The sequence below is a fragment of the Eleutherodactylus coqui genome, chromosome 10 (genome assembly GCF_035609145.1).
Source record: "Eleutherodactylus coqui strain aEleCoq1 chromosome 10, aEleCoq1.hap1, whole genome shotgun sequence".
Classification (NCBI taxonomy): domain Eukaryota; kingdom Metazoa; phylum Chordata; class Amphibia; order Anura; family Eleutherodactylidae; genus Eleutherodactylus; species Eleutherodactylus coqui.
The window spans coordinates 50,657,515-50,684,491 of record NC_089846.1 but is presented as its reverse complement, the minus strand read 5'-3'; positions in this window follow the sequence as shown (position 1 = coordinate 50,684,491).

Sequence of the window (26,977 nt, the reverse complement as noted above, 5' to 3'; positions counted from 1 at the left end):
CTGGCTATAGATGCCGGATCGGTGCAAAAAGTGCACCAAAATGGCATCAGTTGTGTCTGGGCCAGCATAAAACCATTGGCCAGACACAAGTTATATATGGGAACCCAATCCAGTGTCTTTAGTAATCCCAGTTAAAACCTACATATATACATTATGTAAACCCTAGAGCCAGAGATAAAGATGCTTATTATATGGTAACTGCATGTTCAGGAATGGCTGTAGGTTTCAAACAACGAATACGGGGGCAAAATTCATAGACATGTTTAGATCCTGGGAAAACCCTTTTATCAATGAAAAATTACAATGATACATTCCCTTTAATTAGATGACAGCAAATATATAAGCGAGCAACGAGGAAATGCAGGAATTTACATTTTTAGATACATTTTAAAGCATTCTTCATTACATGCAATCAAACAGATCTATTGCTACTCATAAAAATGGTTGGAATTCCTAATATGTGCCTGTGATATGAAAACTGTGAAGGAAGCCATTCTCAAACTGTTCTCTGTCTGGGAATTATTTATCGCAAGATATTTTACACTCATTTATATGAATGGCAGAGATAACCCTTTCTGCAAAATGAGCATGTAAATCATTCTGGCCTATGAGAACATCTACAAAACACCGTGGTGGAAGTATACTAAGTCTAACGTTTCAAATGCTAGTCTTAATCCAAAGTACGTTGGGTTTATTAAATGGCACACATCTTTTAATAGGTTTTGGGCATCTTTTGGCTGTGTGTGTACCAGCAAAACAAATGTATGCCAGCTATGAGAAGGCACAGATTTGCCCCCAAATTTGCTCAAATTCTGGCATCAGTTATGGTTCATTTGTTAGGGCGGCTTCAGACAACCATATGCGCCATGAAGGAGGTAAATTTGTGTATGTACCGTCACATAGTACTTTACTTTTTGTGTACACAGGGCCTATTTACATGGAAGCCCAACACCCCCACTGTGAATTCAAGGCTATTTAGCCAAATGAGGTTCAGATGTTTTTGTTTTTTTCAAGGAATTGCGCGTGCATATTGCTCAATTTGCATGAGTATTGAGTACACATTTGTGCACCCCCCCCCCCCTATAAACTTTTTAGGTGCCCTTGGAGCGCACAAAAATAGAGCAGCTCCTTTTTTTCCCCTGTGCACGCAAAATACAAAAATGAGAACGAACCCATTAAAATCAATGGGTTCTATTCTCTGCATATTAGGCACTCAGACCCATCCGAAGGAGTCTTTAGAGTGTAAAAGGCAGCTAAGTCTTCTCTAAAGCCCACCCAGTGTCAGGACTTGAACCTGGAAACTCCTGTGCTGTGGACAGTGTCACACCCCAGCGAGCTATCCAGCTTGCTGGACAGCCTCTCTGCTGAACCTAGCCTTGTTCCATGCTCACACTATCCTGGGCTTGTCCTGCTTCTAATTAGGCTAAATATAAAAGCTCGACCCTGCCACTGCACCAGCACATGATTATTGTGCTCTAAAGCCGTGATCTAACTCCTCTCCCCCTTCCACAACTACAAGCGACCTAAGACTTCTTGATAATGACTCCTGGCCTTTCTCTTGACAATGCTACCCGCCTCCTCCATCTGTACCGTGACCTGAGGCTTCCTGATAACGACTCCTGGCTTTCCTCTCAACAACGCTACCCACCTCCTCCATTTGTACCAATTCTAGTGTACATCAATTAATAAATCCACCTTATTTGCTTTCGTAATCAATAGACATAACCTGACTAAAAAATAACTAGCCGTAATAATGAAAAGGTCACTCCAGTGAAAAGACATTTTTCATCACTGCACCCCTCATCGGATTGTCACACTCTGGACACCTCATATGTACATTGTACTCACTTCCATGCAGTACAGCCTCCTGTCTGATGCTTATCGGACATCATCTCAATTTTAGATTTCTCCCTGCTTTATTTTCCTCTATGCTCTGGTGTCAATCCTGTAATGTATGAGCACAGCATCACATAACCAGCTAGAGCCAGTAGCAGCTCTGCCTGTTAAATAGTGCAATTATTATTACCCTCTATATTCTCCTAAATAAGTTAAGGACCATAAATGTATGGTCAGGAAAAACCCTGTGTGGTACAGTCCATGCAGTTTCATTACACAGGAAGTTTTGATGACTAAAATAGTGACTCCTGGAGAGAACAGAGAGACAAGCAATTCCCAGGTGGTTGCTATGAAATTACATGACCCAACCGAAGCGAATTTTCAGACAGAAAAGAATGACTAAACATGGTAATACTAGATAATTAATATATTGGGGTCTAATTACATAACAAATGTTTTATTTGTGTTTTTAATTGGTGTGTCCTTTTAATGATACATGACAGTTTAGATTTCTCAGATCCCATTTACATTAACAGATGATTGCTCAAAAGTCACTCAAATGATAGTTTGAGTGACCGTTTTGAGTGATCATCTTTGCATAGTCTATAGTAGCTAAGTAGCTACTAAAGAGCTATGCATGCGATGCGGAACACCACCGCTATCACTAGACAAACAATACAGCTGTTCTGCATAAGCAAACAGCTGTATTGCTCTCCACACTTTCACCTCGCATCCCGCTTTAAAATTACCAGCGGGACATGAGCTGAAAGAATCTTATCAGTGCTGCCGACTGTGATAACAGCATACACCACTGATAAGAGTTCATCGCTCAATTCAAGAAAACTAGAATTGAGCGAGGAACGAATCGTGCACAAAAACTGCACGATGTCTGTGCATTTAGACGCAACAGTTATTGCTCAAAAGACAGCTATGAGTGAATTTTGAGCGATAAACGTTGTGTCTAAATGGGCCTTTAGTTTATCAATTATTGCTTGGGACCTACTCTACTAGCCAGAATAAGGAAGTGCTGGATAGAGTATTTCCTGCTCTGGAAAACTTGTCATGACCATGTATCATACAGTTGACAGTTCTTGAAAGAGCGCCATATGATACTTCATTTCCACTCGGGTCAATCGGTTGATCACCAGAGCCATTTTCTTATGATGGCGTGGTATTGATGGGACTTTATGTATTTACACCAGACAATATTTCAGTTTTAGCTTTATATTTTATTCTACCTATTATCTGCTGGTATATCTACCCAGCTGGACCTGCATGCATATAGTGAGGGTTGAGAAGAATTTTTTGAAAACGAAAAAGGAGTACGTCCGCTACCCTGGTGGTTTACAGGGAAAGGGAGCGGAAAGTAGGATTCTATTTAGGGAAAGTAGTAATAAAAATTTTGAGAAATAATCTAAGACAAATATAACTTCTATATTCAAATAAAATACAACTTTTCGACATTTGTCATTTGTTTGACACCTACTCTGAAGGACAGGATGTGAATTTGCACGCTGTGCGCTGTTAATTTAGTCAGCTGAGAACATGAACCCCCCCTGCTGTCCTTGATTCCTCTCATGTTTCGGATGGTAAAACTCCACCAAAGACTTCAGCATGGAACTTCCCCTCGCTACTCCCTGCGGAGCCGTCTAGGACCTGCTCTAAGTGATTGTCTTACTTTCATCTGTCCGGCTCATGTCAGTCATTCTTTTAATGTATCTATATCACCAGCCCTAGAATCATCTCTGCCTGCAGTTATACCACAGCTCTTTCTATTCACGGTTAAGAATGTCATAGACATGCTTTGTGGGTATAACTTCTTTTCGAGTTTAACTTCTTTTACATTTACTATACAAAGAACATGTTAGCAGTTAGATTTTCAAGGTACAGTTGGTTACATCAGCCATGTCTTCAGCAGTTGATGGTACTGCGGTAGCTGCAAGTTCTAGCAAGTAATGCACTGTTCCACCCATTTGGGTCTGTTCAGGATGTTAATGCTTTTTCTTATGGATGCAGTGATAAATATACTTTGATCTAAAATGACATTAAATTGCATTGCAATAGTCAATTATGCGGCCTTAATGTAATACAACAAAAGGGCTTTCAATTCTCATAAGTTGTTACAGTTATAATGATGTCTACTTTAACCCCTTAGTGATCGCTCATGTGCTTTTTTATGGCTGTCACTAGTGGGCTTTATTCTGATGCAATACTTTTTTATGGCTATGCATCAGAAAACCAACATGGGTCTCCAGTGGTGGTAGGAGCAGGGACCCAGCTGTTGCACGACAGCTCGGCTCCTGCATTAATAGTGGAGACCGTAGAAACCGCTGATCCCCACTGTTTAATATTTTATGTGCTGCCGTCAATGCAAACGCAGCATAAAAAGCTGACAGAGGGAGAGGGCTTAATTCCTGTAGTTAATTTTCATGCTTGTGTCATCTGCAAATATTGATATTTTATTCTGCAATCCTTTGATCAGGTCCTTAATAGAGATGAGCGAACGTGTTCTTCCGAGCTTGATATTCGTGCGAATATTAGGGTGTTCGGTATGTTCGTTATCCGTAACGAACACCATGCGGTGTCCGGGTTACTTAAACTTTCTTCCCTGAGACGTTAGCGCTTTTTTTTGGCCAATATAAAGACAGGGAAGGCATTACAACTTCCCCCTGCAACGTTTAAGCCCTATACCACCCCCCTGCTGTGAGTGGCTGGGGAGATAAGGTGTCCGCCTGATATGAAAGTCTGCCCCTCCCGCGGTTCGCTATGGATGCATTCTATATGCGCTCAATGGGGCCAGCGGCAGCAGCGCTGACCCCATTGAGAACATATAGAAGACAAATCCTTCTTCTCTGGCACAGCTGTAACAGCTGTAGCAGAGAAGAACGATGTTTGCCCATTGAATTCAATGGAGCGGCAATACAGCATGTTCCACTGAATGCAATGGGCTGCCGGCGATCGCAGGATGAATGGTCGGAAAGGGGTTAAATATATAACCCCTTTCCTGCAATTCATCCAGAAATGTGTTACACTAAAAATATATACCGGCGTATAAGGCGACGGGGCGTATAAGACGACCCCCCAACTGTCACCTTATACGCCGGTAATACAGTGGAGCAAAGAATAAAAAGCATTACTTACGTTTTTAGATGATCTGCGGCGCTCCTGCAGGCTGTCACTCCCTCCTGGTCCACGGCAGAGTATTGCTTTCTCCACGAAAGACTTTAAATCCCTGCCTCCAGAAGCACACGTGCCTTCAGCCAATCACAGCCAATGACAATGATGTCATTGAATGGCTGTGATTGGCTGTGTTTCTGGAGGCGGGGATTTCAAGGCTTGAAATCCCCGCCTCCAGAAACACAGCCAATCACAGCCATTCAATGACATCATTGTCATTGGCTGTGATTGGCTGAAGGCACGTGTCTTTCTGGAGGCAGGGATTTAAAGCCTTTCATAGAGAAAGCTTGTCTGCCGTGGATTAGGAGGGAGTGACAGCCTGCAGGAGCGCCGCAGATCATCTAAAAACGTAAGTAATGCTTTTTATTCTTTGCTCCACTATATTGCCGGCGTATAAGGTGACAGTTGGGGGGTCGTCTTATACGCCCGGTCGCCTTATACGCCGGTATATATTTTTAGTGTAACACATTTCTGGATGAATTGCAGGAAAGGGGTTATATATTTAACCCCTTTCCGACCATTCATCCTGCGATCACCGGCAGCCCATTGCATTCAGTGGAACATGCTGTATTGCCGCTCCATTGAATTCAATGGGCAAACATCGTTCTTCTCTGCTACAGCTGTTACAGCTGTGCCAGAGGAGGACGATCTTTATGCTGACAGTGGGGGGGGGGGGGCACTCTTGCCGCTATTGTGGCTTAATAGTGGGACCTGTGAACTTGAGATGCAGCCCACCATGTAGCCCCTCGCCTGCCCTATCCGTCACTGTGTCATTCCCATCACTTTCTTGAATTGCCCAGATTTTCACACATGAAAACCTTAGCGAGCATCGGCGATATACAAAAATGCTCTGGTCGCCCATTGACTTCAATGGGGTTCGTTGTTCGAAACGAACCCTCGAGCATCGCGGGAAGTTCGTTCCGAATAACGAACACCCGAACATTTTGGTGTTCGCTCATCTCTAGTCCTTAATAAATATATTAAAAAGAATAGGGCCCAGTACTGCCCCCTGTGGTACCCCACTAGTAATGGTGACCCAATCAGAGTATGTATCATTTATAACCCCCCTCTGCTTTCCAACACTGATTAGTTATTTTCTCACTTACACACATTCTCGCCCAGACCAAGCATTCTCATTTTATATGGAAAAGTCCAGATATACATGATACAATGACTCTGCCCGGTCCGGTCTAGAACTTACCTCCTCATAGTAGCTGATCAGATTGGTTTGACAGCAGCGATCTCTGATAAGCCCATGCTGATATGGAGTAATACAGCTATTTTCCTTGAGGTACTCCAGGATAGCATCTTTTAGAAACCCTTCAAACATTTTAGGCACAATAGAAGTAAGACTTACCGGCCTGCACCAATCCAGTGGAACAGACCCCATCACTTTAGAGTCCTTAAATATAAGAAACAATGGTCCATCTATCACATTACATAATTCCCTTAGAACCTGGTCAATTTGTTTATTTTTATCTTTTTAAGGCAGCTCTGCACTTCCTCCCGGGTTAAGCTACTGAAATTTAGTGAAGAGTTTACTTAACCATTCTGTATCTCATCTTATTTTGTTCTGTGAATACACTGGCAAAAAATGTATTTAATAAATAACATAGGAAAAATAGTAGAGGGTGATGAAGAGAAAGCAAATCTATTAAACAGCCAACAAATTCAGTATTAATCTTTTTACTATTTTTATAACTAAAGAATAGTGTAAGGTTAGTTGTACTCTCCTTGGCAACAAGTCTCTTTGCCTCCGCCATTGCTGCTTTTATCTGCTTTTTCATAATTTATTTTTTTTCTGATGGACATTGTCCCAGTCAATAAGGTTAAAGGGGTTGTCTCGCGCCGAAATGTTTTTTTTTTTCCATAGGCCCCCCGTTCGGCGCAGGACAACCCCAAGGGATGTGTTAAAAAAAAAATACATATTACTTACCCGAATCCCTTACCCGAATCTTCTTCCTTCACCAAGATGGCCGCCGGGATCTTCACCCACGATGCACCGCGGGTCCTTTCCCATGGTGCACCGTGGGCTCTGTGCGGTCCATTGCCGATTCCAGCCTCCTGATTGGCTGGAATCGGCACACGTGATGGGGCGGAGCTACACAATGACGCCTAGAAGGGGGCGGAGCCAGAACACCGCTAGTGCCAGACAGAGCAGAAGGGGAGAAGACCGCACAGCGCAAGCGCGTCTAAAAAAGCAAGAAGACATCAGAATTAGACGGATCCATGGAGACGGGGATGCCAGCAACGGAGCAGGTAAGTGAATAACTTCTGTATGGCTCATATTTAATGCAAAATGTACATTACAAAGTGCATTAATATGGCCATACAGAAGTGTATAACCCCACTTGCTTTCGCGAGACAACCCCTTTAAGGGCATCTCTGAGCTGATTGAATATTGCCTTCCTAAAGTCTAGTATCTTCCCCCGAAAAACACCATTTTTAAAGACAAGTGCAAATTTATTGTATTATGGTAACTATTTTCCAGGTGCCCCTCAACCTGCAACCCTGTTATTCCGTCAAGTCTGTTGGTTAATATTAATTCTACGATGGCTGTCCCTCTAGTTAGGTCCTTTACAAGTTGGGTAAGGTAATTATCTTTAGTTTTTGCCGGAAACTTGTTATGTTCAGGAGATCTGCAGGTTTCGGCTTCCCAGTTTAGATCTGGATAATTAAACCTCTTTGTGATTTGCTGCTTCATCTATTTGCCTCAGTAATAGATTTTCAGTGGCTTCTGTTATATTTGGTGGCCTATTGAAAAAAACCCATATGAGTTTTTTATTATTGTTTTATCCTCCATGTATTTCTACCCATAGAGACTCCACATGTTCTTCTCCCTCACATATCTACCCGCAGTGTGGGCTTTAAACAGGATTCTGCATAAAGATAAATGCTTTTTCTTGCTGTTTTTTACAATCCCTTCTGAACAAACTGAAACCCTGTAAGTTCTCCGCCCAGCCACAGCTTGGATCCAACCAGGTCTCAGTTATTCCCACTATGTCTTTTTACTCAGACATTATTACTTCCACTTCTAGCATTAACCACCATGCAGTTTTGAAGGTTTTGCTTATTTTAAATTTTAAGTGTATCTCTATCAAATGTTCTGCCAAAACTATATTTCCCTCTATCTCTCTGGTTGCCCTCCTCTCAGTCCCTTGTTTAAACACTCCTCCAAACTTCTAGCCATTTTTTCTCCAGCATAGCTGCACCATCCCCATTGAAATTCAGCCCATCCCTACAGTAGAACCTGTAGCTGACAGCAAAGTTGGCCCAGTTCTCCAGGAACCCAATCCCCTTCTTCCTGCACCAACTGTTAAACCACTTGTTTACCTCCCTAATCTCCCTTTGCCTTTCTGATGTGGCATGTGGTACAAGTAGTATTTCAGAAAATGGCTGTTCTAGTACTGCATACATAGCACAAGCTGTACACTGGACGGCATTGTCAATCATGGAGCACGTTCTAAATGGGAATGATACAGATAGAGTAGATAAAATAATATATGCAAAAATTCAAATAGATGACCAGTAAATAAATCCAAGTGACTTTTCTAAAGTCCCTGAATCTCAAGTCACATACTTAAGAAACTGGTCTCTAGAAAAAAAGAGAAAAAAAAGTAATTAAAATATGTATTCCTAAAAATGTGATAAGTGAAGACTAGAGCTGCAAAAAACAAGCCCTCATAGACCTCCATCGATGGAAGAATAAACATTTTATGGTTCTTCAATTGCCGTAACAAAAAACAAATCTTTTAAAAAAAAGTTGATTTAATGTACAATAATAGCAAAGCATAAAACACTGCAATGCATTATATATACCCAAAAATAATGGCATGAAAAATACAACTTGTCTCACATAACACAAGTCGATGGAAAAATGAAAAAGCTATGGTTCTAGGAATGTGACGAGCAAAAAATAAATAAAAAATAGGTTGGACGTTAGGGCATAAATGGGCTCATCGTGAAGGGGTTACTGTCCATAATGGGACATACTCTTAAAAATGTTTTACATTTACAGTGTTCCCTAAAGTAACCAGTACTGTAAAGAATGTCATCACTCAACCATATCTGGATCATGCATATGGGTTAATGCACCGGGATTGTTTCCTCCTGATACTTAATTAATGCTTAACACAATTTTACTACAATACATTCTATTGGCTAACACGGTCCCAAACTTTTTTCAGTAAAGAAGTGTCACGGGGTCCAAAGGTGAATGGGATGGAATGTAAAGTACAAGGGCAGGGACGGGTTAGTGGATTTATTAGAGGACATGATGTTCCTCCTTGATTTGTAGAGGCCAGGTTCCATAAGGGAGGCATATAGGCTAAGGTCGTATTTCTTACTCAACATCACTTGAACCTTCAGTGTCCCACAGGCACTGATTTTGATGGGTTTCTTTGATGGTTAAGAGCAGCTCCATAAGGAAATCTTGGATGGGTGATCTAAAGAGGGTTAAACACTGAGGCATGAGGCACCATTTATAGCATAAGTGTCTCCGCATTGACCTGTTTGCAACTATGCCTTTCTGGTTATGGCTTAGAGGATGCAGATTAAACCACATACATGTGAATTATAATGGTGAATTGCATATGGAGATGTGTAGCTTTGTGACAGCCCTTTACAGACCATCTTATAAAAGCACTTAGAGTTAACCCATTAAAGACTAAGCCATTTTTGATTTTGATTTTTTCTTCTGTGCTTTCAAAGAATCATACCTTTCTTATTTTCTGTCTGTTTTTTTGTGGGAAGAGTTGTATTTTTCAATCGTACTATTTAATTTACCATATAATATACTGAAAACGTTTAAAAAATTCCAAGTAGGGTTGAATTGAAAAAAAGGCAATTGTGCCAAATTCTTTTTTTTTTTTTTTTTTTTTTTGGGGGGGGGGGGGGGGTCATCCTTGTTTTTACATTGTACACAGTGTGGCAAATCTGACATATTAACTTTATTCTGTGCGTCAGAACAATTGCGGCAATAGCAAATTTATATAATTTTTTGCTGAGCTAATTTTGTACAATAAAATAACTATTTTCAAAAATTGCTTTCTGCCACCATCTTCTCACCACCATTTTTTTCATTTTTTCTGTCAAAGGGGTTGTGCGATGGCTTGTTTTTGCAGGATGACGTGTAGCTTCTATTGATCCCTTTTTATACAATTTTTTTTCTTGGAGCTGGGGTGACCAAAAGGCGCAATTCTGGTCATGTGTATTTTTTGTCTTGTGGTATTCACTGTGCAAGATAAATAATGCATTATTTTAATAGATTTGATGTTCATGACTGCGGCAATACCAAATATGGTTTGTTTCTTTTTTAAATCTTTGTTTTCTTTATTTTTACTTTGTTTTAGTCTCCATAGGGAACTTGAACTTGCGATTGTTTTATAACTTATAGAATATACTGCATTACTTCAGTATTGCAATGTATTATATTTCCACAGGCATGTTATTAAGCTCTGCCACGGTAAGTAGGTTAACTTTAACCACTTGCCTACAGCTGAATGACGATATACATCAGTAATGGGCTCTAACTATACAGTACAGTTTTAAGCAAGTGGCTGCCTTAAATCCCTTAGGTCACTGAACAATGCTCCATGGTCCTGTGATTGCGCTTTTACTATACAGTAGTGGTCATAGGGAAAATTCTGGATAACCAGAACTACTGCTTTATCCCTATAGAGGTCAATAATCACTATGCCATCTAGGTGGCTAGACAGAGGAAGACTCCATCTGTGCCCAGCAGCGCAACCCTGTGACACTGATAGGTTGCCATGGCAGTCAGAGGCCTAGCAAAGGCTGCCAGACCTGCCATCTAATTGCCTATGCAAATTAGATGGGGGTACTGACATGTGTTAATGTGTTACATAGCATGATACAGATAACTGTATATCTCATTGAAATGTCAAGTTAAAGGGTTTTTCAGGGCAAAAACTACTGATGACCCATTCTTCCAGCACTTTTGCCTCCGACACAGGAGTTAGATGCGGAAGTGTAATAGGAGGCTTCAGCTCCCACTGATTTCAATCAGTGAAACTGACTATAACACTTCTGCTCCCATCCCCGATGATGACGTCCGGCCCCATTGCAGTAACAGCAGGGTGGGCAATCAGCTGATCACCATGGATCACCCGCGGCAGGTCCCTGGTGATTAACTATTGATGACCTATCTCCAGGATAGGTCATTAATAACTTTTGCCTGAAAAATCCCTTTAAACTTTGCAACATCTATATATAGCAACCTCGTATTGTAACCAGGTTGTTACCAGTTCCTTTTTCTGCCCAATGCCTTGTATATTTGTAACTTGTCTACTTCATACACATTTTGTATACTGTTAATATTCCTATGACATCATCGCACCATCTAAACCAACCGATTCAGCCTTTCTAATCCCCGATGCTGTGAGTTTTCTGGTTGACAGATATGTAGGGCTGATCAATGATCTAATCTGGAAAGAGAGCTGATGACTTGTTAAATTACTAAATGAATGTGTTCTTTAACTAATCATTTTGAAATCAATTGTGTTGGGCTTTTCTATTGATTGTTTCAATCATTTCCTGTTCGAAACAATGAAGTCTCCTGTAACGGCATCTTGAAATGGCTCACTTAGAGCTTTATGCACACAAGCACGAAAGCCGAATCTTAGAATTGTCAAACGTTACAAATTATAATTGGCAGCTAGAAAGGAATTAAATATTTCACATGCTCCTGTAATATGGAAGAGTGTCCTGGTCTACTGATCCCCATGATGCTGTGCTTTTTGGTCAGTAGACCTGCAGTCGGGCTGGGACAGTCGTCCATAGTATGGGCAATACACTCATCTGAGACTGACTCTGAGCACAATTTGTTGCAGCATGCATAGAGCACCACTATCATTCTGCAACATGGAGGAGGCCGTATTGTATGTGGGCTGGTGGGTCTTGTGGGCCAGGGCTACTTTTTAATCACAGTCCAGCCCTGCGTGACATGATTTAGACTGCTGTTTGTGGCTGTGCTGTTGGGGCACATGGCCCCTGCCCTCCTCTTGTTTCAACTTCCTGGGATCTTATGGCCGTTGGCGAGATGGCACTTTCTGCAGTTTACCATGCAAAGTTTAATCCATACATGGCATCAGTCCCCTTTTGCAACTGGAGAGAGGCAGAAATTACCTATATGACAGCCAGCAGGCCAGGCAGCTTCACCAAGTGTGGGTGTGTTGATGTTGTGTTGTCTATGGACCCGTGTGTAGTAGTGCTGGCTTTTGGACTGTCTAGAGCTAGAGAGATCCCAGATAAGCAAGGTAGACTCTCTATCTCCAGAGCCCAGTCTATCCAACAGACACCACACATGGTGTGACTCATCCACCATATATTGCTTGCCTAATAATGCATTATGCATTCATATAACTGCTACTTCACTTTGGTGCAGAGCAGACTTTGCTCAGCCAGGGTTCAGAGATGGGGTGCATGTGAAGAAATTGGGGGCACCCATGATTATTATGTACGCCCCTGAACCACAGTTCCTGATTCCAAGTCAGCCATATGCTGTATATACATCTTTTTGCATTTGTGACATGAGCAGGATGAACTGCCAAATACATAATTAGTGTAATGTTAGTGCTCTCTTGCATTCCAGTTCGCTCATCTGTGACAGAAGTACTGCCAAATATATAAATAATTCAGCTCTGTTGTGCTGTATACACAGCATTCCAGGATTTTTTTCAACCAGTAAATATACACCGAATGGACGCTTTATTAAAAACACCCATCTGGTAGCATGTTGGACCTCTAATGAACTTTGGAATAGCAGTAGTTTATCATGGCATCCATCAATAGGTACCGGAGAACTCAAATTAAGGCAGGTAAACCCTTTCCACACCACTTACCACTCCATTCTCCACACGCTTACTCCCTCTTCACCAAGTTGAACGGTTGACACCTGACATGAAGGGTTCACATATCCATGCTGATTGCATCGAAATCTGACCCTCTCACCAGCGTAGTGCAACTGAAATCTGGAATCTTTTGACCCAATAATATCCTCCACTGTTCAGTGATCCAACATTTTTGAGCTCTTATGCCCCCTAAAGTCTTGCCTTTCTGCCATCCTAAATAATAATGGCTCATCTGTGCTAAGGAACAATGAGTTGTGCATTCAGACATGTTACTTGAAGCGGTAGCATTGTATTCAGCTGCAGTTTGCTTGTCTGTGCACTGGCTGTTCATTCTTGACATCCTCCTGTGACCCCTTTGGTTGCTGCATTATTTATGTCCAATGGATCCCTTTCATTAAGTGTTTTACCTTGATCATACCATTCTTAGTATACTCACGACGCAAGAGAATAAAAACCCCACAAGATTGGCAGTTTTTGAAGTACTGGCCCTGGATAGTCTACCACCAATGACCATGCCTTTTTCGAAGTTCTCAGATCACTCAATTTTCCAAATGTAATGTGGTTTCACACTGAAACTGATCCACAGAACATTTGCTTACTTTACTTTATGCTGCAGAGTCATGTGTCTTATTTCCATACAAGTTATCTCCAATTGTGAAAGGGCTGGTGTGACAAATAAAATAACACTCATGTGGAAAAAGAAATGCAGTCCAAAGCTCTTGCTCATGACCTGAAGGTTGTGGGTTCAATCCCTGCTTGTGTCAGGTAGGCGGTTCAAGGTTGACTCAGCCTTCCATCCTTCCGAGGTCGGTAAAATGAGCACCCAGTTTGGTTGGGGGTAAAAAGATGACTGGGGAAGGCAATGGCAAACCACCCGGCAAAAACAGTCTGCCAAGAAAACGTCACGTTGTGACGTCACCCTAGGAGTTGGTCATGACTCAGTGCTTGCACAAGGGGACCTTACCTTTACCTACCTCAGTGAATACGCTCGAAATAAACACTAACGTTTTAAACAAATATTACCAAAAAAGCTAAAAAATGTAAAATAAAGTTTTATGAAATGTGATATTGGATATTCTTTTGGTGGGACTTATTTATTATTGAACTTTTTCAGCAGGACCTACTTGCCATATCTTTGTAGGGAGGGTACAACAAGCATTTCCTTGCCTCTTTAATCTAAGAAAGCAGAAGTATTGCTGTTGTGGGATGTGTGAGAAAGTTCCATGTCAGTAAACAGGTGTTCTCCGCCCCGTACCCTGTGAAAAGTCTAGATCTCTACTAATGCAAAGACTCCCTACTACAAGAACTTAATGACTATTCAACCCCATCACAAAAAATAAAACCCTTTAACAACTTTTGTACACTATTTATTACTTAAAAGGGGAGGTGAACCATGAAATCCCAGGGCAGAATACAACAGCGTTCATGACATCAAACCATTGCCCTTTGAGTGTGTTTTTTTTCTAATCTGTGGAGCATAGTTTAATGTATAGTGTTCAGAATTTTTTAAAGTACGAACTCCGGATTGTGTTGGGATTATAGGGCTCAGTTTCAATGAATTAGAATATGAATAAAGACCTCTGCTGGAACTCATATCACAAGCCTGCCTCTCACCCTCTTCAGGACTTCTAATGCTTATTATTTTGATCGCTATACAGCCAATGGTGGGATTTAGAGAGAAGAGTCATAGCATTAACCCTGTTAGGAGAGAACTTTAGTGAGATGTCTATTGTAGATTATGTTCTATGGAATGTATTATGCATTGGCTTTCCAAATGAAGTAAAACAAAATACAAACTGCTGTGACAAGTTAGGCAAGATTTACGTCAAGTTCTGTCTTCGTGTTAAAATTCGTACAACATACCATATATTTAGAATGTGCCTATACAGTATATTTTCCTTAGCGAGAAGTAGGATAAAAAGGTAAGCTTTTCGAATATGTGTGGCTAGTATGCATAAAAAAATATTTATGGGTAGTGAAAAGTGGGGTCCACGACTTTTGAATACAATTGAATGCCAACAGAGGTAGGATACAGTATGTTGTCCCACTTCTAGCTATTGATGACCAATCTTCATATTGTAGAGACATTGAAAGAGTGGACAAAAATGGGGAAACATCATATGAAATGTATGAGATTTTAATCATTAGCACCAAGCTGCCTTTCTGACCCCTGCTTGGCTGAGAGCCTTCCCACTAAATTTGTGTTTACTTCACCTCTTGCCCTGCTCTGGGTGGTTTGGGGAGTCAGCTGGTTAGGCAGCTAAGTGGCTCAAACCCCTGACCAATGGAACTTTGTTGCTTGAGCAGATGTTCACATCTGCCCAGCAACATCTATGTCATATTACCTCCACTTAAGTTACACAGGATTCTAAATCATATTTCAATAAGTCATGTAGAGACTGATTTTAAGGCATGCGTTTCGTATGGTGTTTCCATATTTTTGTCCACCCCCTGTAGATAGAACTACTTGATTGTGGCACAACCAACCAAAAAGGCTTATTGAACCAGTTGGGTTGAAGAGGTTTTTTTTTTAATTGTTTAAAATTAAAAGCCAGTAAAAACATGTTTTGAGGACCAAGCCTCTTCCTCTGTTTGGCTGGGTTAAAGCCCAACCATAGTTGTAAGAAGATGCTTCGTCGGTCATAGGGACTCAAAGGGGAAGAAGAGGCCAATGCTGCAGTGTATGCATGGGGGGACAGAGTTCAGCTGCCAGAGAAAGTAGCATATGTTCTATCTATGTCTCTATATCAGTTTCATGCCCTTTCTATACAGGCACAACTCTGGTTGGCTGCACCTCCACATGAATCTCTGGATATAGATCCTTATTCAGACCCTGCTTAGGACTCCAGTGACAATATCTAGTCTACATACACCATTACAGGGTTGCTCCACCTGCTATGTCTCTCCAGCCTGCTATGCTCAAATTAGGTCATCAAAAGCAGATCAACCGGGACTCATCGCCCAGGACCTACTGCAATAACCTGTCACCATGAGCTGGTATTTCAGAGTATGCAGCTGTTTTGCTGCTTGAAGCAGACAGTTCCAGACATTGCACAGTGGCCCAAGTTGGTATTGCAGGCTGAGTACAATTCACTTCAATGTAAAGTCAATACGCAATAGCAACCTAAACTCTGAATAATGCATGGAAATGTCTGCTTCTAACAGAAAAAAAACCCTGTACACTAAGACAAAGGCTTGGGGGAACAGTTGATTGCAGGGGGTCCTGGTCCTGCGGATAAGTCATTAATAGCTAAAAGTGGGACAACGACCTTAACAGACTGAGGGCGCTCACCCACTGGCGTTTTTTTACCTGCGTTTTGCGTTTTGCGTTTTTCCTGCACAGGCATAGAGATAACATGTGTTCCTGTCCACTGGCGTTTTTTTTGCGTTGCGTTTGCGTTTTTAACATAGGAACTGTCAGTTGCATATGTGTCCTTATTTTTCTCCTAATGCACCCATGAATGTCAATGGAAATTAATGGAAAAGCCGCGAAAACGCCGCGATTTTTTCCCGCGGAAAACGCAAACGCCAGTGGGTGGGCGCCCTGACTTGCAAGTTTAAAACTGCAAAATGATTAAATTTGCTAAGAAATCTAGTGTTCACTTCGATCAAAGTAAACAAGATGCTACTAATCATATTCTCATAATGAGCTATAAAATAGGAATAATGCAGTATGCCAAATGAGTAAATGTATGGTAATATACTGGCAGAGTGATTAAGTGCCTTGTGCTTAAATACATAAATGGAAAATGATTGTCGTAAGATTGATGGACGATATACAGTATATATAGATAAATATTTTTGCCTAAAGATTTGGGGGCATTATTATCAATGAAGTTGCATAAGGTTGCTGCCACAATTTCATTGAAAAGATTGGCATTCAGGCTTAGGGCTCGTTCAGACGAGCGTGTTTTGGTGCATGCATACACACGCACAAAAACACGCTTGTATTTACAACACTGCACTCCCTATGGTATGTGCACATGTCCGTACTTTGAAGGTGCGTGCCTGCAAAGATAGGACATGCGTGCACCATAGGGAATGCACGCATTGTTTTCAATGGACCCGCTGCTGCTGCCGGCGGCTCCATTACAAACAATGACCTGCTGGCTCCCTGCATTCCTTTTCAGGGAAGGACTTTACATATAAGCCCTTCCCTGAAAAAGAAAGATTTTAGTGTAAAAAAAATGCAGCCATTCTCTTCAATGGAGCCGCTTCTGCTGCCGGCGGCTCCATTGAAGACAAAGGTCTGCTGGCACCACCAAATTGTTTTTCAGGGAAGAGCTTAACATATAGGCTCTTAACTGAAAAGGAAAAATTTTGGTGAAAAAAAAAAAAATGCAGCCATTCACTTCAATGGAGCCGCTGCTGCTGGCGGTGGCTCCATTGAAGATGATGGTCTGTGGCACACCTGAATTGTTTTTCAGGGAAGGTCTTTACATATAAGCCCTTCCCTGGAAATCAATTAAAAGTGATTTAAAAACCAAAAAAATAGATACTCACCTCCCTTCAGCTGCCGGGGCACAGCCGCGTCTTCTCCTGCTGTCCCCTGCACTGTGGGGCTGAACTGCCGATCACAGGCAGCTCTCCCCGAATGAATGACAGGTGAGAGCTGCCTGTGATTGGCTGAGCACCTCAGCCAATTACATTCAGCTCTTTCAGCAGGCGGGATTTTAAATCCCCGGCTGCTGATAGATCAGCTGTTCAGCACCACAGTGCAGGGGACAGCAGGAGAAGACGCGGCTGTGCCCCGGCAGCTGAAGGGAGGTGAGTGCCTATTTTTTTTCTTTTTTTACTATTTTAAAAGGCTTTTCAGAGAAGGGCTTATGAAGCCCTTCCCTGCAAAGCCACTAACAGCTGCCGGGGCTCAGCGGGGACTTCTGCCACTGTCCCCGGCTCTGTAGCACTGCTGAGCTATCAGCAGCTGGGGATTTTAAATCCCCTCCTGCTGGTAGCTCTGATTGTGATTGGCTGAAGCAATTCAGCCAACCACAATCAGAGCTACCAGCAGGCGGGGATTTTAAATCCCCGGCTGCTGATAGCTCAGAACTACAGAGCATGGGACAGCGCTAGAAGTCACGGCTGAGCCCCGGCAGCTGAAGGGAGGTGAGAATTGTTGTGGGTTTTTTTGCACTATTTTAAATGGCTTTTCAGGGAAGGGCTTATGAAGCCCTTCCCTGAAAAGCCATTGACAGAATGCCAGCAGCAGGATTCTCTACCGCAGCTGTCATGTGTGACAGCTGCGGTTGAGAATTGAAGTATTCCTTTTGTTGCATCTGCCACAGATGTGGCAGATGTAGCAGCAGGGAATTCTTTTAACTAGCGGGGGTGAAGGATACATCTGCCGCATGCGGCAGATGTGTTCTTCATGCCAGCGGGGGTCACAGCAGCGGCGGAGAGGTAAGTTTTTTTTTATTCTTTTTTTGTTTTGCACTAAAATGTTTCTTTTTCAGGGAAGGGCTTATATGTAAAGCCCTTCCCTGGAAAAGAATGCAGGGGACCGGCAGAGCATTGTTTTCAATGGAGCCGCCGGCAGCAGCCGCGGCTCCATTGACAACAAGCACGCAGCTGTGTTCACGTGTGCTTTTGCTCGTACCTAGGTGCGGACGTATGTACGCACCTAAGTACGCACCAAAACACGCTCGTCTGAACGAACCCTTAAAGTGTAATTGTGTTTCTTTTTCTAAAAACTTTCAACATGTTAAAGTGACTTGTCAAAAGTTTTGATCTCTGGGGTCCAGCGGTTGAGATCCCCACCAATCCCTAATAATGGTGGTGAACGATGGCAAGGAAACTTGACATAATTTAGTAGCTTGTAGACTTTCTATAGTGGTGAATCCATAAAAGGAATGCTAGTGCAGCTCTTAGCTGGACAGCAGTGTTAGTACATACAGGACCAAAATATGGAAACACCTTATGAAATGCATGCCATAAAATTGGCCTGTACATGTCTTATTGAGATATAATTTATAATTGCATGTAACTTAAGTGGAGGTAATATGACAAGCAACGAGGTCCCCTTGGTCAGGGGTTTGAGCCACATAGCTGCTGTTACCAGCTGGCTCCCAAACCCACCCAGAGCAGGGCAAGAGGTAAAGTAAACACAAATTTGGTGGGAAAGCTCTCAGCCTAGCAGGGTCAAAAGGGCAGCTCAGTGCTAATGGTTAAAATCTCATCACTTTCTAAGGTGTTTCCATATTTTTGTTCACCCCCTGTATATTGCTGGCAATTCACAGAGGACAGCATTTCAATGTCTGCAACGTGTGACTTCCTAAATGTTTATTGACCAACATTAGCAGAGAAACTGTTGATATTCAAGCAAATTGAAATCTGAGAAGAAGAAAAATCTAATTTTTAGCAGCTGCAATAATTGGGATTTTTCTCGGGGATTCTTTCTGCATTCTGTTGATTGGGATCATGTGTTGGATAGTCCTTGCTTGAGTTTAAGCCCAATCTGCTTAGTTCATTTTCTATGCAAATACATAGCTCCAAATAGAGAGATGAGTCTCTGCTGATTAAGAAATCAAGTAGAATGATCGGTAATCCTGCTGCGGAGGACTCCAACAGAACTGAGGAGCTCTCTTGAGTCATATCACTTGTGTGAGACTATGGAGAGGCCATGGCTTAGTATGGAGTGTGGGAAACAACTGCGTAAATTACCATGGGAAAGAGACTGTAAATAAAAGACTATCAAAAAGTAGTCTACATCCCTAATCAGCACACAACTTATTTTATGTTTTTTTGGCAAATGGTAAATTATAGAGAAAGAAAAAACTGTAAATGTGTACGTGTCTACGAGTAATTTCAATTTAGCACTAAGGGTACGTTCACACCTAGAGGAAATGCTGCAGATTTTCTGCATCTCTTCATCAAAAACCATGTCAAAATCCGTACCAATAGTGCAGATTTTAACATGGTTACAGCTGATTTCAGCCTCTTACCTCAGAATACTGAGCCCCTCACTGAAGCACACACCCCTCTCCCATCAACCGCCAATGAGCCGGCCACCATCTGTCAGGTGGTAGCGGAAGTGGGTGCATCACCTAACTAGCTGCAGTGGGGCCACTGGTACTGTTCTCTGTGTGCACTAGGTTGCCCAAATGTCCAAACAAAGATTATGAGCTGTGCCATATTTACAGCTCATGCTGTCCTAGACGCTAAGGTCCCTTCACATGGGTGTATACATTTTTGTGCAAACCTCAGCACAAAGTATTTGTGCTATGTACAAAGCTTTTTTTGCACGCATATCGGTGTATTTTACTGTAGTTTTTGCACATGCAAGGTATGTTCTTTTGTGTGAAACAGACGAATATGCCCCAATTTACAAACAATGGTCAGACATTAAGCCATGTGGTGGCTGAATCTGTGACTGCAGGGAGCAGTTTGATGGCGGCAGGGGGTGGGGGTGGGGGGGGGTTTAAAGGATATGGTATGCCTCACTGAAGTTCATTTTTAGAGCTCGCCTGAAGTTTTGTGAGTCATGGATTGCGTGGATAGTTTTGGGTAGCGCATTCCAGAGGACTGGTGTTGCTCTGGAGATGTCTTGAAGGCGGGAGTGAGAGGTTCGAATTAAAATGGCACTCAGTCTGATTTCATTAGCTGATTGGAGGGTGCGGACTGGGCGGTGGGTTGAGATGAGGGAGGCAATGTAGGGCGGTGCTGCGCTGTGGAGAGCTTTATAGATGAAGGTAGTGAGTTTAAATTGTATTCTGTATTTAACGGGCAGCCAGTGCAGTGACTGGCACAGGGCAGAGGCGTCCGAGTAGCATTTGGACAGGAAGATGAGCCTGGCTGCCGCATTCAGGATGGGTTGGAGAGGATAGAGTCTGGCCCCTGGTAGGCTGATCAGCAGCAAGTTGCAATAATCAAGCTGTGTGGATGAGGGCAACAGTGAGCGTTTTTAGTGTTTCCATGGTGAGAAAAGGGCGGATTCTTGCGATGTTCTTGAGGTGCAGCTGACAGGCTTGGGCCAGAGATTGGATGTAGGGGGTAAAAGAGAGATTGCAGTCGAATATAACCGAAAGGCAGTGGGCGTGCTGTCCGGGAGTTATGGTGGCGCTACACACTGAGATGGAGATGACAGGATGAGGTCGGTTAGTAGAGGGCGGAAACACCAGTAGGTCACTTTTGAGAGATTCAGTTTTAGGGCTTTCACCCACTAGTGTTTTGGTTTCACTGTGATTTCGCTGCATTTTTTTTCCAAATGTGGATGGGACTTTCTAATGTTAACACATCGCACAAAAATTGCAGAAACACAAACTTGTGATTTTTGTGCGATGCGATTTTAACATTAGAAAGTCCCAGTGACATTTGGAAAAAAATGCAGTGAAACTGCAGCGAATAAAAAACGCTAGTGGGTAAAAGCCCTAAGGTAGAGAGGGGGCATAGTGTTAGAGACAGACAGTCAGTGATGTTTTGAAGGAAAGGTGCAGAGATGTCACGGGAAGAGGTGTATAGCTGGGTATCATCAGCGTAGAGGTGGTATTGGAGGCTAAATTTCCTGATGGTTTGTACAACAGGGGCTGTGAAGATGGAGAAAAGGAGGGGGCCAAAGACCGATCCCTGGGGGACCCCAACAGCACGGGAAAGAGGAGGAGAGGTAGAGCCAGTAAAAGAGACACTGAACGAGTGGTCAGATAGGTAGGAGGAGAACCAGGAGAGAGCATTGGCCTTAAGGCCGGTGGAATGAAGCATACTGAGGAGGAGTTTGTGGTCAATAGTATCGAAGGCTGTAAAGAGGTCAAGGAGGATCAGTAGGGAGTAGTTGCCCCTCGATTTGGCTGTCAGGAGGTTGTTTGACACCTTTGTAAGGGCGGTTTCTGTCAAGCGTAGGGGGCGAAAGCCGGACTGTAGGGAATTGAGAAGAGATTTTTCTGATAGATGGCTTATAAGACGGGAGTATATCACACATTCTAATAGTTTGGAGACGGGTCGGTAGTTGGCAGCATCAGTGGAGTCAAGAGTCGGTTTCTTTAGCAATGGGGATATTATGGTATGTTTGAAAGAGGAGGGAAAAGGGCTGAGAAGGGAGTGAAAAGTATCAGAGAGATGTTTGAGGGTGGTGAGATAGTGAGGAGACGAGAGAGGTGAAGTAGGTTTGTCTGGCATGGTGGAGGGCGAGGTTGTAGGTTCTGAGCATTAATTTGTAGTGGAGAAAATCCACGGAGGTTTGCGACTTTCTCCACAGACGTTCAGCACATTTAGAGCACTGCCGGATGCGTTTGAGGCGTGAGACAGGGTTGCCATGGTCTGCATCAGATGGCTTGGGTCACGGGGGCACCACTTCATCCAGGGCACATTTGAGAGTGGTGTTGTAATGTGCAGCAGCCAGGTTGGGGCAGGAGAGGAGAGAGATAGGGGACAGAGAGGACTGTAGGAACGCAGCAAAGTATTGGGTCTGAACAGTGTTAAGTTTCCTGTACGGTAGGTAGGAAGGTGTGGGGAGATACTAGGAAGCTTGACAGAGAAAGAGAGGAGGTTATGGTCAGAGAGTGGGAGAGGGGAGTCAGTGAAGTGGGAAGCAGAGCAGAGATGGAGGAAGACCAAATCCAAAATATTCCCATCCTTATTAGTGGGAGAGGCTGTGAGTTGTGAGAGGCCAAGGGAGGAGGTGACTGATAGAAGCTGAGAGGTAGATGGGGAGATGGGGTAATTTATGGGGATGTTAAAATCACCCAAGATGAGGGTTGGAATTTGACAGGATAGGAAGTGGGGGAGCCAGGCAGCAAAGTGGTCCAAAAACAGACAAGGAGCACCTGGGGGCAGTAGAAAACTGCTACTCCCATGGACAGCTGACAGAAAAGTCGTAGCATATATACCTCATACGATAGAAAAGTGTGTGAGGGTATGGGTGGGATGACCTGGTAGGTACATTTCGGGGAGAGAAGAGCACCTACTCCTCCACCACGCCTATCTTCCGGTCTTAGGGTATGGAAGAATTGCAGGTCATTGTAAGACATTGCAACAGGGGAAGCCATGTCATAATGCTGTATCCACGTTTCTGTGAGAGCTAGCAAGTTTAGGAATTTAGCAGTGAAAAAGTCATGGATGGTGGGGAGTTTATTGCATGCTGAATGGCACTTCCAGAGCGCACATTTAAAGGAGTCAGGGGAGGGTATGCATAGGCTAGCAGTTGGGCTTAAGGAGTGTCTAAGTGAGGCAGGTAGGGGGTAAGAGTTAACGGCAGTGGAGGGTGGGCCAGCAATGGGAGAGATATCCCCAGCTGCTAGTAGCAGCAAGATAGCGAGGGTGAGCAGATGGTTAGGAGATTTTTGAAGGCAACTGCTATGTTTGTCAGTGGCATTAGGGGATTTGAGAGGAAGTAAAGAGTGCATGTGAGCTGTGCATGGGTGAGGATAGGAGAGAGGGGCTAATGTGAATAGAGTGCACCAGAGGTAGGCATTGTAAAAAGATTCTGAAACTGACATAAATAGAAACAAGTATAAATTATAGTGCAAATCTATGTCAGCTCATAGCTCGATATGAATGTTGGAGGCCAGAGATGTGCCTAATTTTATAAGAGTGAAAATAAGATTAGGACTGGCGTGTGAAATGCTAGTCCTGATAAATTATCTCCCAAAGCGTTGATACTTCAGTGGAGATGTGATTTAAAGGTACAATAAAATGGTTTATATCAGGCTACAATTTTCTCTTTATTAACAGTTGGTTGGGTTTCAGGTTGGGATATTTCTGCCGTTTCTTTGCACCATAGAATATCCTGACAGACAATAATTAGAGCTGCACCTAGCCACTGGGTATAATATTTAGGAGACCTGTTTGGTTTATATACTATATGTAGTCTTATTTGCTAAAATGAGAGCAGACAAAGAGTTGCCCACAGCGGCAAGATTCTGAATTTCATTTTCTAGTGAAGGTAGGAAGCTGAAATAGTTGTCTGTTGCTATGGGCGACTGCTGTTTGTCTACGAGCACAAAGTATCTTACAAGTATTAATGTGGATTTAATGTTTCTGGGGCCGTTTCTGAGTTTTATACTTTCCAGAAAAGAATTCTCATAAAATATAATAGAACAAAATAATAGTGTAAATGTTTCTAATTAAATCCAACACTCATCAAAGGAATAACAGTGAAACTATGAGCTGGCCAAAGACATAGGAAAAAAAATAGAGAAGTTTAAAGAAAACATTACTTGTGCAAACAATGAAAAATGTTGTGGATGGACACGAAGGAGAATTTCTTATTTGCTAATATAAAAGACATTGAATGACATATTTAATATATGGTTTACTTTCCTGGATGTATCAGATAATCTGACCTGTATGTGAAAAGAGGCTACTGCTATTTGGGAACTCAGGGTTTTATCATTAAGGGCGGTTTCACACAAGCGCAACATATAGAACCCATTGACTTTAGTGGGTTACTTCACATGTGTTTTTTTGCGAAGTTACCTTTTTTGGGGCGCAATTGAGCACCAAAGGCCTCTGTATGCTCAAAATTGCACATAGAACTGTGCGATTTCATGGGACTAAATGATAACCGCTGGGCCTACTAGGTTAGCTGACCCGCCTACTTGGTCAACTGACTCGCCTACAGAGTCAGCTGTGTCGGTTATTGAGTCAGCTGACCCACCTACTAAGTAGCCTGCCCTCCCTGTACTAAATAGGCTGGCCTGCCTACTCAAACATGGCACTGCCGTGACTGAGCTGATGTATGCGGTTTCAGAGGCGCAATAAAGACCAGTAAAATGCGCCAATCATGCACCATGCATAGGGCATTTACGCCTCACAATAGTGAGCGTGTTACGGTATACTACCCTTGATACGCCAGCCCGGGTGCCCTAGATCTCACCCGCAACCCCTGTCCCTGCCTGCTTGCCTTCACTCCTGGCTAACCCCAGGCCGGCAACTGGGCGGCGGTCCCTACCCTCACTAGGGACTGAAAAAGGGACGCTGGCATACCTGGATGAAAGGGCAGAACACCGACAGAAAAGGCAGATGTAAATAACCAACACGAACAATACTAAGCAGAACTGAGGCAGATGGAAAAACCTGGTGGATAATAGCAAAGTATAGCAGACAAGCTGACAGAAGCAGGAGACCAACAGAGGCAGACTAGCTAGCACACTGAGGGAAACCAATAACTGAGGGAAACCAATAACTGGCAATGATTGCAAGTCTCTGCCCGACCTTTAAACAAAAGCCTCTTCTCTATGGGAGAAGGAAAAAAAAGAATCAGATCACAGTCTCATCATGCAATCGATCCCCCCCCCCCAGAGAATAATATATGTTTTTCACGCATATAAAAATCCCAAGTATAGGAATGCGAGTGCAATGGGGTTTCCCCGCAAAAAGATTCACACTCACATACAAATTGTGGATTTGCAGGTGTGATATTGGTCTGAGTAACTTGGACCCATACTGCACTCGCCCGTGTAAATGTACCCTAAGGATAAAACTGTCTTTATTACCCATGGCAGTGACTTATCAGATGAGCATGGTGAAAGATTTTAAGTGGAAAAAAGTGCAATTGGTCCAAACATAAGTGCAATTGGTATGAAGGAAAGTGGAAGCCTGTGATGCCGACTGATTACTGCTGGGATATTACAAGGGACAACACTGGTAGACATAAAAGAAATAAGTGCCTTAGGCCTCATGCAGATGGCAGGTCTGGATTCTGCTTACGGAATCCGACCCTGACCGCGGCTGGTAACCCTGCGTACCTGTTGTCTTTTTCGCTGGCGTCCATGTAGACCTGGCTTCTTCTGGCTTCTCTGTACTGTGGACAGTCTGCATGGCTCGCCGTTGGACATGTGCGGTACAGATTTTTTTTCAAACTCCTGCTTTTCCTGTGGAGTCCGCAGCCCATCCACAATGTCACTTGCTTCCCACTCGTGTGCATGAAGAATAACTTTTCCATAGCATGCTATGGAGGGTAATGGCTGCAGAACCCGGAGACAGACGTCCGCTCTGGACTCCACAGCAAAAATCCGCCCATGTGTATGAGGCCTTTTACAAACATTGCCTCTTACTTTCCATATTTTCAGGCCACTTCTGGAAGTTCTGGAAGTCATTATACATATGCCACCCGGAGATCTTCTGTCCTGCTTATAACTTAATGTTCCCCTATTCAGGATTTACTGCTTATAAGCACATTTATAAAACAATTCATTACAATTATATCTACATTTCTACTTTATTCTACTGTTTTTGTCTGTAAATCTGTTCCTGACAGTTAAAATATCAGCACAAATTTGGAATCAGCACTGAAAACTATGTAAGAAACACAAGAATTGGGTCCAGAAAAAATAAAAAAACATTTTCTTTGTAACTCAGTGAGAAGAGCTCAACTGTGAGTCTTTGTATTTCACTGCCGCTTATTCTCTGACCACCCCTGATCAGTTCTGCATTAACCTGTCTGGTGTAATCTGCCCCAAATCATGGAGCAAATATTTGGGTTATGTCCCCACCTTTTGGTAAAACAGTGTAGGAGTATGTCCACATGATGCATTTTTTCCACATAGATTCTGTCTCTAAAATCATGGCAGAAATGTGGGGCTAACCAGAGTAATTCTGCTGTGAATTTGCTGCTCTCTATGCTGTGGACCAGCATGCAGATCTAGCCCTCATCAATGGGCAAATCCCCATGGGGAACTCCCAACATGGATTCCGTGCAGATTCCGTTTTTTTTTTCATGTGCTGATTTGAAGTAAAAAAATCTACATCGTATAGACTACATCTTTACTGGTGCAGATTGCCATGGATGTCAGGTGGAATCCGAGTGATCATACCCCGAAGTTTCTGTTTTGTTATTTTAACAGCAACCGTTTTTTTTTTCCTTATTTTTTTTTTTTTCTGCCTGCCTGTTTGTCTGTCTTTCATCATAATGATGATTTGTTTATTTTTTGAGTATACTGTATATTTATGCATTTATGTTTCTTTTTCATGTTGTGCAGTTGTTTATTTATATTGTAAGTATATTTATTTAATTGTATCTTACATTATTTGTGTATTATTTCTTTTCTGTCATTAGGCTGAGCATTCTGCCATCATGTGTCACCACTTAGTATGACAGACAAGTGGTTGGATAGGAGCTACTTAGCTCATACAGCTAGGAGTGCAGTTGGGGCATGGCTCCC